The sequence below is a fragment of the Colossoma macropomum genome, unplaced genomic scaffold (genome assembly GCF_904425465.1).
Source record: "Colossoma macropomum unplaced genomic scaffold, Colossoma_macropomum, whole genome shotgun sequence".
Lineage (NCBI taxonomy): Eukaryota > Metazoa > Chordata > Actinopteri > Characiformes > Serrasalmidae > Colossoma > Colossoma macropomum.
The window spans coordinates 18,342,622-18,355,904 of record NW_023494787.1 but is presented as its reverse complement, the minus strand read 5'-3'; the positions used below and the strand labels follow the sequence as shown (position 1 = coordinate 18,355,904).

Sequence of the window (13,283 nt, the reverse complement as noted above, 5' to 3'; positions counted from 1 at the left end):
ACCTCAAGCCCCAGGTCTGCTCATAAATTGGAACCAAATCTGTGCCATAAAAGACATTACTCCAGTCTTGAGGCTCCTAAAGTAACAAAACTGTCTGCATTCTAAACGTGCGCACTGGGACCTCTGTAGACTGAGTGGAATTTGAAGCAGGGCAGGCCTGAGGTATTGTGGAGATTTCTGAGGTATGTTACTGCGGCCTGGCCAGTTGGAGTTGAATGCCTGAGAATAATAATAAAAAATAAAAAAAAACAGGGAGTCGGGCATTTTTCTGCCCAGGCCATCTGTCAGACGATCCGTCAGGCCTGGAACATGCCGGGCTCTGGCCAGCTGAAATCAGACACTCATTATGAGGGAACGCAGGCCTGGGCACTAGGCCTCCACACCAAACTTGCAGAAACCAGCAGAAATCCGTAGCAGCGTCCACGTACACAGCAACTCTTCAGAGTGCACACAGTGGCATGTTCTGTTGCTGAGCAGATCAGAGAGTGCTGGAACTTTCCCCAAGTTCAAGTACTTCAGCTGTGAGAGGAAGCTACAGAAGTTTAGTAGAAATAAAAATTTTAATAAAAAAACTCCAGCCAGTACATGACTAGCAAACACATCAAACCATAATATTTTTCATTCAGACACAAAAATGTTTACTTTATTGCAGAAAATGTGTGTTTTGGTAATGACAATTCTAAATGTTACAGACTGATTTTCAGACTTTGGGACACATTTACTTTGGGATCTAACTGCTCACCATGTGGCCACAAGGGACAGGGATGCAGTCTGGGGTGAGGCTAAAATAAGGCCCTGCCTATGGACTAAAATTCTGACTTTCAGTAATGACATGGAATCTTTATAAAGTTTTACATTTAAAAATTAAACTCAAGATACATGTACATTTTTCAACTTTTTTTTTAACTCAAAAAGATCTAAAAAAAATGCAAAAGAAAAAGTATTATTTCCACAAGCTGACATTTAGGGACATGTTGTCTATTTTTGCCTTATTACAATCTCAATTAATGTCTTGAATTTAAATACATCATAACATAATGCTTGAAAATATCGGAGGGCTGAATACTTCATTGCTGTTTTTCTAATAGTTTTCCGTTGAACTAATTTGGTAGAATCGTGCATATAATATATCCCTTTATGCATTGCAGTTTAAAAAAATGCCATGCTTAAATCAGATGCTTTTGCTCATGCTATTTTGAATATCTTTAAAAATATGAGTATTTTTTAAATATTTTATACACAAAAGGTATATTCTTATGAACAATTCCAATTGTGTTATAATCACTGTGAAATAATCACTGCAGAATTGATTCTAGCTGTTCCACATTGTCAGCATTTAGGAAAATAGCTTGAAATAGTTTAGAGAAACCCAGTGGTGCTAAAAATAGAATATTTCATTAGGATTGTAGTAAAGTATTGGGGCCTTGTTTATAAAAGCTGCATGAATTTCATTTGAGATTTGTTCTTCTTAGGATAAATTCTCATTATTTGCCATTGAATGATTTACAAAAGCACATGTTCATGAATCTTTGTACATGCACTTTAATGCATGTAGCCCATTGACACTGACACTGTGAAACCTTTGTCAGGTTTGAAACTTCTGTTACTTATGTTACATTCACTAAAAGTGATTTTTTACGTACAATCTTTTTTAAGATCAAATCTGCATATACAGATATTTTATAAATGATGCCCCTAGTGTTTAAAAGAAATACTAAAAAAACAACTCTGGAATAAATAGTCATTTTTATAATAAAAAATACATAGTTTCATGGCAGTTTTAATAAAAAAGTTTGAAGATAATATTCTTAACTGTCATTCTTCTGTTCACTGCATTAATGTGCTTGGATGTGTGTTTCATTCCATTTTTAAATTTTTGAATTTCACTCTGTTCTGCTTCTTACCCTCAGCCCTGGAGTGAACAGTTGAATGCTCACAGTTATAGAAATGTGTTTACTTAGTGGAGAAACTGGCTCTGTTAGTGGTCTCCAGCAGCTAAGAGTTACTTTCAGAGGAGTGCCATTCGATGCAGTGGCAAAATGAAAGTGTCAGACTGAACCATTGCACCTAAAAAGAATGAGCAAGTTTATACTGGTCCTGTTTATTGCTTGCGGTCTGAGCTACAGCTTGGTACAGAGAAAACCTGCGAAGGAATTCAAAAGGCGTCGGGCATTGCCTGTCCTTTCAATGCCATGCCTGGTTTCACAGTACATTAACACCAGAGTCAGGCCCAATTTAGTCAGGTCTAGTTCAGCAGGAGGAGAACAGGAAATGGATTTTCTTTCTGCAAATTACTGGAACCAGGATGGAACTCTCTGCAGCACTGATTACTAAGCAGCTTTTCAGAAATGAAGGTCACAGCATCATGCTTGGTTATGCATTGATCAGTAGAACGTGGCGTAAGGATTTTCCCATACATAACCACATGGAGTCGTCCCCATAGCAATGTTCAGAACAGATGACTTTGATTATATGTCCACTAAAAATGATGCATACACTCCTGCAGATCTGGAGCACAATATCGAGCTGCAGTGTGTCCACCCCAATCCTTAAAGGGCCTATATCATGGAAAATTGAAAACTGTTGGGATGTAAATGTATCATTGCTGCCTAGCAAAGGATTCAGACATCCAAAAGGAGTGGCTGAAGTTTATTTTTTCCAGTCCGTATTAAGTGTTTGTTCCATGCATTTCAGCCTGAACTGCTTTTTGAATGTGATGTGCCTCGTTTTCACTTGTGAAGAGCTCAGCCCATCAGAACATTCAGAAGATCATTTATGTGTTTTAAACTTAAAGGCATGATGATAAAATCAGCCTGAGAGGGGCTGAACAGAGTCATGCAAAAATGAATTACGACTGTTTTTGGTACATGAAAAAATACAAACATAATAAGTAGCCTTCAGGAGGGGAAAAGTCAACGTGAGTCAGTGTGAACTGGAAATCACATAAAACACATTTTCCTTCTGTACCGTGAGGTATTTCCAAGTAAAACAAAATATCAGGGAGGGTCACTGAGCTGGCTGAACGTTGTCACTCAATGATAGATGGGGTTGGTGGGAGGGGCAAGTGAAACATGATATTATTGGTTAATATTTTCCCTGTGTGGTGGTGTATGGTGACATAAACAAAACTCAAAAGACATTTTAGAAGAGGCCAAAAGTCATTACATTTTGATGGAAGATTACAGAATTTGTCTTTTACTTGATGTATGATGTGATTAACTAAGCTTAATATGACACGTTTAACCCCTTAAATGCCCAACACAGTTTTATTAGCCACTTCTATAACCTAGGAATAGCTCAACCAGTTTGCATTGAAGCCCTTGTAGTTACTGAATAATAAGCCTTAGTATGTAATACGCCTGGGATTTTAAGGGGTTAAAGGACATGAATTGACAAGCTAACTAGAAAGGGCTTAACAAAGCCACTACTATGAAATCCTAGGTGGTTGCTAAGCTATTGCTAGGCCATTTTTTTGGTGTCCCAGGTGGTTGCTAAGATGTTGCTAGTCTATTGCTATGGAATCCAAGGTGGTTGTTAAGGTGTTGCTAGGCCATTGCTATGATATCCCAGGTGGTTATTAATGTGTGTATATATGTGAGTATGTGTGTAATGTCTGTGAGGGGCATGTGTCGGACATCCCTTATAACATCATTTCTGGCAGTTTGAACTTTCTCAACATTCTGCCATTCATTTCTTATGGGAAACAGCATGTATGAACAATCACTGCACGAAAACGGCACATGCAGTTGGCCCCAAATGCACAAGCGCACCATTCACATATAGGGTTCACGATCCTACCAAGTGTAATGAAGCCAACCTAAAACGGTTCATTTTGATTTCGGGTTAAATCCAAGAAAAATATAGAACATTTAACATTTAAGGTTAACCTGTTAACCTTACTCATTAGTTTCCTCTTCCCTTCTCCTCTACCTTCCTTTGACACTTTTAACAAATGAAATCAGGTCTTTTTCCACTGTGTTCCACTGGGGGCTTTATACAGGCCCTGCTCATGTAAGGAACCTGTATTGATCTTCCTAGGCCTCTGAAAGCAACAGTTTGTCTCTCGCATGGTGCCCCAGAAATATGTGTTATAGAGGCTGCTTTGGCTTCCTCACACTGCAAGCTCTGCTCCAGTGGTCACTCTGAGCTCAGTGCGCACTCCTCCAGAATACTAAAGCGAGACGTGGGCCGGATTCAGAGAGTGGACAGAAGGTCACGCAGCCTGCTCTGAGATTAATGTGATACGGTTATCTAAAAATGGATAAAAGTATGTTACATAGCCAAAAACAGTAGTAGCTGCCATCTTGAAGGTTGAATTTTCTGGTTGTTTTTTGTGCATTTTATACACAGGTGTATGCAGAAGTTCAAACACTTGTCAACTTGTTAGAAAGAATAGAAATAGAAAGAAATTGTGCACTAAAATTTGCAGAAAAATGTCATATGTAACCGTATATCATACAGTCTCAGAAACTACTTCTAAGAAACATCTGCTTGAATGTGATTTGTGCATTGCACAATACCCACCTGGTTGAAATAAATTTCCATTACTTGTTACATTAGCATGTAGCGCAAAACTAAACTACAAACATATCTCGGCTGTTTGTCTGCATTTGAAGAGGGAAAACTGTGTGCTTTTTTGACCGAGCTATCGCTTTAAGGCTGAACTGTGGTTACTGCTGCAGTACAGATAGACTTGGGCATGTGTCTTTATTTGTCATTCATTTTGTTCAAATCAGGTTTGCTTGAGCAGATCCTGATGTCAGATTAGCACTAACAAGCTTGTGGGCTGCAGAGTTAGAGGCTGATCCCAGAGCAGCCGCAGAGCCGCGTGTTGTCTAGTTACTGTGTCACTGTTGCATTCTTTGATCCGAACGGGGCTGTGTGTGTCTGCAGATGAGACACTTATCAAAAGTATCAGAGACGGTGTCAGAGAGTGTGTGCTACCAAATCTCTGGTGTACATCTGTGTGTCTTGGAATGTATTCTGAGCTGAGGCTGTTTGATGTGGGCTCACGTTGATCATGTCTGCTCGTCACTTCGCGCTTGCTTAGCACCCTGCCTCAGGCCACTGATAGGAATTCAAAGTCTCGTTTGTGGAGAAAGCATTGGCAGCTGGCACTGGATCACTGAATTAATTGTGTTTATGATGTTTGCTTGTTTGTTTTCCTAGATTTTCAGGACAGAAATATGCCTGCCTCGCTCCAAGATAATGCTGGTGATCGCTCCATTAAGTTCCTTTGCTCAATTACTGACACACTTGAGTTTCAGCTCCTTGTTTGGTTTAACTTTGTATCTTTGTCAACTGCTGCAAACATTATGATACACATTATTCATAGTGAGAAAACACAAATGCAGACTTGGGTTCTTTTATGCAGCGTTCACGCTTCATGGGGAAAAATTTCTTTTTTTTTTTTTTAGTGAATGTAGGCCACTTTTTCCAACACTGTCGCTGTATAAAATGAAGAATATATACATATATATATATATTATACAATCAGTTTGGGAGTGGTTTATCTTGCCACTTGTGATGCTACACAGTTTAAAACTGGCTTCAAGCTACATGCTAATAGCAACCAACTAGATACACACATGCGCATTCAAAATCAATGATCTCACTTAAGTCTCGCTCCACAGGAATTGAAAGATAGAAATGACTGCAATATGCAGTGATGAGTGACTGAAAGTTCTTCCTGTGATAAAATCACTGTAAAGCATCGAACTCGAAACATCGAAACTTATTGCTTGATTACATATAGGCAGTTACATATGGTCATTGTCATATCAAACTTTTTTTAAAATTCATTATGTATTTATTTATTTTACACCGTCTCAAAATTAATGCTGCAATTAATATGGTATGAATTTTTCATGACGAATGGACAGAAGTAAAATCTTGTTACATTATTGTATATTAATGTTCAGAATGTTTTCTCCTTCTCCTTTAAAGTTACGTTTTACTTCTCCTTTAAAGTGACATACAGCATGTATTTTCCCTCTGTCCTGACATAGTATAAAAACAAATGTTTGTGTGTGTGTGTGTGTGTGTGTACAGGCCGAGCTGGAAGTCTGAGAACACGTGCTGTGGTGGATTGTAAGGACCCCCATGGGCTTCTGCACACGCTGACAAACTGGAGGGAGAACACAGGAGCTGAACTGAATGAGGTATGATAGGATTTACGAAACACACGCGCACCACACACACATCTCTGTCACCTCTAATCTGTTTGTCTTTGACAGCTGTAATGGTTGTTCTCTTCCCGCCCACTGATGTCTTAAGGCCCCCTAGCTTAGCCCATAAATCAGAACAAATCAGATTCCTGTACATTAGAATATCAGAGCACAGAGCAGCTGTTTAATGAGTAATTTGGCCTACAAGGTGCAATTGTGCTAATGAAGCATGTTCGTATTTGTTATGTGTGCATTTACTCCACTTACGCTGAGGCAACGTGATTTGGTTTTAGGGTAGCGTGAAGCTACATGCAGGAGCTACTGTAGAAATCATGCCTCGCTAGTAGAGCGCTAACCGCGCTGCCCTTCCATGGCGAGCCCTGATTGGTGTAGGAGATGTGCGGGTCTGCCTGGCAACAGAGCTATTGTTTACCAAACAGCAGTGTGCGCCCACAACCTGGGTCCAGACCACTTTCACAAAACACCTCCAGGAAAATCCAGCCTGTCTCTTCCTGTGGCGAGGAGAGCGCACCTTTTATGATTCACACTTACTGTATAGAGGAAACAGAGCACACATACACATACCCTGTGGCTGTGGGGCAAGCATCGCATCAGCTTCCTCTTATCCAGTGTTGTAACATCTGAATCCTGCGTATAGGATTGTATGCGTGCAAACACACACACACACACTCTGCTTGCCACTGAGCACATGCGCTCAGATTAGTCTTTCCACATAGATCCATTTAAAAAGCCCTGCTTTCATAACTCTTTCGCTTCATCTTTTAAAGGAATGGTCCATGAATCATGCAAATGGTTCGTATATTTTTATGCAGGTGATGTAAGCCGGTCACTGAGGTCATTTTATTCATAGCATACTGGGAAGCGAGAGCAGTCCCTTCATTAAGGCTCTTGTTTCTTATTCGGCTGGTCACCAACAAAATAACAAGAAGAAAGGACTGTTATTTTTATAGATTTTATTATTGGATGGTTTTAATTGGCACTTCTCTATTAGCTGAGGAGTTTATCAGTGCTGGTAGAATAGTCTAGTACATGTCAGGTAAACAAATCGTTGAGTTTGTTTATTAATCTTAGTGAGTTGTGCAGTTAATTATGTGTGTTTGTATCACTTTCTTCTCTCTTCTGGCTGGGTGTTGATTGGTTGTGGTGAGAGAATCACAAGGCTGCCCCCTACTGACGTTTGAGTGTGGGAGCGGTCGGGAGCACTTTGAAAGGCAGTATAGTTGAAGTTACCACCAGACCACATTCTCTGAGCTCAAGCTGGGTTTGAGTGTGCAGGCTGGTGCTTTTGATGATAAATAAGTGTGAGCTGATTAGGCTGATAAATTTTCACCAGCGTCACAAAATATTCATTATATATTCTCATTATGTATCCTTTTTAAATTATTTTATACCATTTAAAAATGGCAGCTACCCTTTACATTGTGTGATGATTTCATGAAGAATGGACTAATAGAAGTGGTTCATAAATTATGAAATATTAACCAATTTAATCCCATTTTTTTCTATGTGAATGTACATGAATTGTAGTTATTAGACAGCTCCATGACACAAACTGCATCAACATTCATAAACACTTGTGAATATAGAAGTTTTATTCTTTGTCACAGAGTCAAAAGTTGCATCAGTTTATCAGTTACACAAGAGATAAAAAAAAAAAAATGAAAAACAGTGAACCATGTAAAAAATAAGGCAGCATACTGGTATAATAAAGGAAATGTTGCGTGCTGTCTCTATTGAGTTAACATGTCCAAAATGTCAGGCAAAGTCCAGCTATGTGGAAAAAATGCTCATAGTTAGTATGAAGCCACTAACTGAGCCTCTGTGAGAGGCTCCCACCAGTCAGAACTGTGACTGTTCACGTTTCCATCTTCTGTGAGCATGACATAAATGTGTCAGTACAGTCTTATTAAAACATAAATAATAGACCCTTTAAAGATTTTGTGTACCAAATATAGTTGTTGTAGCAACATTCTAATATGTTTTACTTGCTTCCTTTTTTTGGAGCTTCAATGCAGACATCATCTTTCTCAGGTGCATGTTAGAAGTAAATGGTTCTGTAAATGTAACCATTCATACCACCCACATATATTGTTCATATGAAATCAAGACAGCATGTATTTTCATTTATAGTTAACAGTTCAGTAGAAAACAGGAAACAGGTGAGATTAAATGGGTTCATTTACATCAATTACAATTTACTTACAAGTACCTTGGAGATACAAGCAAGCAGCAAGCAAAGTTTATTTCTATAGCACTTTTTACAACAGGTGTTGTCACAAAGCAGCTTTACAAAGAAATCAGCATTACAGAAAGAAATCCGGGTCCAAGCCCCCAAGAGCAAGCCAGTGGCGACAGTGGCAAGAAAAAACTCCCTAAGAGAAACAGGAAGAAACCTTGAGAGGAACCAAGACTCAGAAGGGGAACCCATCCTCCTCTGGTCGACACCGGATAGTAAACATTGAGTTGTGCAATGACATGTGAGGCTGACAAAACAATGCATACATCATTTCATTTGACAAAAGTGTTTTCCAGAATCAGCAAATAATTGTATATCTTGCTTTTTCCAGTTTGTGGCTGTATTTGTTTATTTGTTGTTGTGGCCCTTTCTGTAAGAGATGGAGAGTTGGGCCTTTGTGTTGTGCTAGCTGGCATGTTCCCGGAATACAGTGAGTTACATTTCAGACCAGAAATAGAATGAAAGGTTGTAATCTGTAAGCCCCAATCAGCAATCAGGGCGATCAGCAGAGCAGATTTGCAACTGCGTTAACAGGGACACCATCAACAGGGGTGCTACTGCACTAGTGGTGGCCTTTGTGAGGATGTTATTGTTATGGAGATAAATTACGTTACAGGGTGCCTTTCTAAGGATATTGCGAGTACATCCAGAGCACTGAACAACTGCATACATCATATAAAAGGCATATTTAAACCAATTATAGAGAAACTGTAAACAACAATAACCAGTGGATTTCAGCTCATTATGTTATTATATAATTTTATTTGTTTATTTTTTACCAACTGTTCTTCTGTTCCTTCTTAAAGCTACACTGTGTAAGATTTGGGGATTTGGGGATTCCACCTCTCTGGTGGAAATATGTAATTGCAGGTTGAAGAATGTATGGAAGAACATTTTGTAACATTGGTTGGGCTTTAAAATCCTTCCCTGAGTGGATGAATCTGATGATTGAGAGTGAGTATGAGACTGGTCAAAAAGAACTCAGTCAAAACGAAAGTATGTAACTGAATTGTCCACTATTGTTTTACATGTTCATCAGTATAATGCTGATTTTGCATTTTAGACCTAAACATTGAGCCGGACTGTCTGTTTGAGCCTGTGCATGTCAAGTTAATACGTAAAGGTGTATGACGTGTTCTGAAAACTCCAAAGATTATATTATAAGAAAAGAATATTTCAGGCTTTACAGTGTGACTCACAAAAACAGGTGTGTATTTTAGCGTGCTTTTTTCACCTGAAGAAGAGTGCAGCTTTAAATACATTATTTTTGCGATGGCACTCAGTTTTTATATGTAGCACTACCATTTTAATGGTGCATTCAAATTTATTTACACTTCTCAAAATAATTAAATATTATGCTACATACTGTGCATCATGAAAATGTCTTGAAGAATCATGATGTCATATTTTTTGCTCCCACTCGTATACAGCACCCAGTAAAACTCAGCAGTATGTGTTTACCCTGATCCCTATTTGGCTGCTTGGAAGCAAATCTTGGGAGAAAATTTATGACTGGAACTTTCAAGTTCAAGTGCATTGGGCTCATGACAACTTTCAGCAAGCCATCTGTTAACTCATAACTCATATCAGCTCATATGAAATTGATCTTTTTCTGGTAGTCTGCACTGCCCACCTGCCTTTTTAAAATGTAGGTCTTTCATTTATAGCTTATGGAAAGCACCCCGTAGTCCTTTAAGGGGCCCTGATACTCCAGACATGAGGGATGTGTGTGTATGCGTGTGTGTGTGTGTGTGTGTGTGTGTGTCTAGGCCTCGGTGGGTGTGTTAGGACAGCGGTGCTATTCTTGGCTGGCTGAGGGAAGTCTTGGCTCTCCGCTGCATGGGAAAAGTGTTCTTGGCAGGGTGAGTAGAGGCATTCCATTGTGCCTCACTCTTTCTCTCCCTCACCACTTAAAGCTATGCGGCTGCTCACTGCTCTCGGTGAAGGGCTTTCTAGAGAGAGAGCGAGAGAGTGAGAGAAAGAGAGAGAGGGCATTGTTGTGGAACTCCACACAAGCATTTCGCTTCTGTACTTCGTCTTTCTAACATGAGCCCTCACACACACACCCACTCACACAGACACACACACACACACACAGTACTTTATCAGGCAGTGAAGCAGACACCTGTTGTGTATACTCAGCAGGGTTGCCAGGTTTGTGGTTTTAATGCCAGTTTGAGCTAGTTTAGAAACCAAGTTGGAAAAAAGGCTTTTTGAGCTAGTTCACATAATATTTTTATTTTAAACCAGAACGCTCAAAAAGAGCTATGAACACAAGCTATATGGTAAGTAAGGGGTAAGTGCATCCGCAGACAAAGTATCTACACTGCGGAGGACCGTTTCTGTTTTAGAATGAGTGGGAACTAGAGATCGGTTTTATTGTAAAGTCAGAGACTGCCCTTTATTTATTTCATTCCCAGTCAACACAACCGTTAAGTACAAGTCAGTACAAGACATCTGCAGGAATATTTTTTCACACTTCCAAAGTTGAGCTTTAGAGGTTGGTTGCATTTTCTGCTTTTTATGGTCCAAATAATCTCAAACACATTTAGTGAGATCTGAGCTCTAGGCTGGCCAGTTCATTGTTCTGAGAATGCCAGCCATTTCCTTTTCTCAGTAACGGATTCTTGACAGCTGCACATCCCACAGATAAATCTCTTAAAAAAAAAAGATATAGAAAAAAATTTTACTTAATGGCTGTTTTAACTGGAATTGTTAAATAGAGGGTGGTTCTCTAAACTGTACTGTACTGTACATAATATTTAATTTTCACTGAAAACCTCTGCATTTAATTCAGATTTTTGACTTGCTTTTGGCCATTTTGGTCATATTCCAGGCCATCTTTTGTGGCTTTTAGGGAAGTATTTTGCCAGGACCTGGCCACCCTAATACTCTGGCTAGTGACTGGTGTTCTGGAGTAGGGTGCCAGGTCAGAGTTCTTGTTGTACCCAGAGTTACCACAGTCTGACACACACACCACCGCCATAAACACTTTCCTTAGCACATTGCCCCATTCACTGGAACTGTTTATAAGCCATAGGTTATGGAGCATTAAAAGGAGGTCAGAGGAACTGGCTTTGCGAATCTGTTGAGTTAGTTGCTGGCTCTCGATGAAATTCGGAGAAAGCAGACAGGCCAATAAAAGGCATGACCTCTGAGAACCCCTTTTTCTGGCAAAAGGCTGGAGCATAACTGCAGGAGTGCAGCTGCAGATGTAGCCTACAGAGTTTCCAGTCAAGGCCTATTACTGGCTGTTACTTATAATAATATGTATATCAATGTAGAAACTATTCAACTATGTATCAGTGCATTGTCTATTTTAATATGTATATCAATGTATAAACTATTCAACTATGTATCAGTGCATTGACTATTTAAGTAGTTTTGACACGTATTCATGTTGCATCATTAACATGATGCCTACATAGTACTTCCCAGTACTTTGCGTGCACTTCTGTTACTTTAAAATCTGGGCCTATATGCATAAAGATCCTCAGAGTAAGAGAACTGACCTACAACTGGCCTTTTTCAATGTGAACATGAAAGTCAAAAGCTGATCCAGGACCAGCGCTTCTATTTTCATAAAAGTAGATGTTTTATAAACATGACCCCAGCTTATTTCAAGCAGTTCTCACTCATATTCATATTTTGTATCATTAGCGTGATGCCAACGTTGTACTTTCCAGTACTTTACTCCTACTCTTACTCCTACACCATCTTTCACACTATCTTAATGTTTTCCTTTCATCTCTTTCATTGCAAAACCCACAGTTTAGAGTACGTGTTCCTCAGAAAGGAAGGATCTGTGAATCATCCAGTATTTTTCAGTTGCGGCCCTTCTCTTCCCCTGTGGAACGGACCACCCAGAGCACATCAGAGAGTTGGAATTTCCTCTGAAGTCTCTGGCAGACCTGGCTAGCAGCTTTAGCTTCCAGACTGATGTGGCATCGCACTGTTGGCTAAACTCACCTTCAGCCACCTCACATCTGGCCGTGGTGAAAATATATCAGTAACGGAAATTGACTTAATGCTTTCCATAAGGTTGCTGTTAGATATAAACCATTGTGGCTTTTAGATTTGGTTTAATGAGTGCTTAAACCTTTGCAGTTCCATGTTCTTTAGCGATATACCAAAACACAAGAAACTGTTTCTGTCCTTATTACACAAATGATGCAGCGGTCTGTGTACTGGTATCTTTCCATGTATACTGATCCAGTACAAAATCTTTCCATCACTTCCAGTTCCAATCCCGTTAGGTACAAGACAGGAAGGATCTCTGAATTACACACATGCAGCACTACTGAAACATTTGGAATCTGTTATTTTATATAAAGTATGTAGTGTAGATTGAAATATAATAAACTACCACACTCTAAATGTTGTATGTTGTAAAAAAACAAAAGTAAGTTTCATTTGATACTTCAGATGTTTTTGGAACAGCAAGAAGTTATGAAATAGTATATTATATACTGTTATTACCTATTTATAATATTGTTTTGTCAAATTATCTCCCTCCCGTTTTGATTACCCCTTTGAGAGTATGAGGCTTCTGGATATTAACCTTATTATAACTTCATCCACGAAGCTATACATCTTTCTTTGTCTACAACTCTGTCCATTTTTTAGATGATCCAGTTCCATTTTTGGTAGCATTCATAAAGCTACACAACACCTACAGAAGACAATTCATGATAATTGACGTAAAGCTACATAAACTTTTATAAAGGGTTATTCTAACCAGCGTCAGATGTCATAAAGGGTTGCTGTTGTCCATTTTGATGTCATTTCTCTTCAGCTAGTGTTATGACAATCGACACTCATTGGAATAACCCTCCTCTGTACATAGGTGTCATGTAGTC

The 13,283-nt window shown here is 39.2% G+C and overlaps 1 protein-coding gene across 2 annotated transcripts in view; it reads left to right on the top strand.

Moving 5' to 3' along the window:
• Nucleotides 1-13,283, top strand: part of atxn1a (ataxin 1a) — a 133,920-nt gene that overhangs the window by 84,044 nt on the left and 36,593 nt on the right. For both annotated transcript variants that reach the window (XM_036566308.1, XM_036566309.1), the window contains exon 3: nucleotides 6,052-6,161. The gene's annotated coding sequence lies outside the window, so the exon portion shown is untranslated. The remainder of the gene's footprint in view (nucleotides 1-6,051; nucleotides 6,162-13,283) is intronic.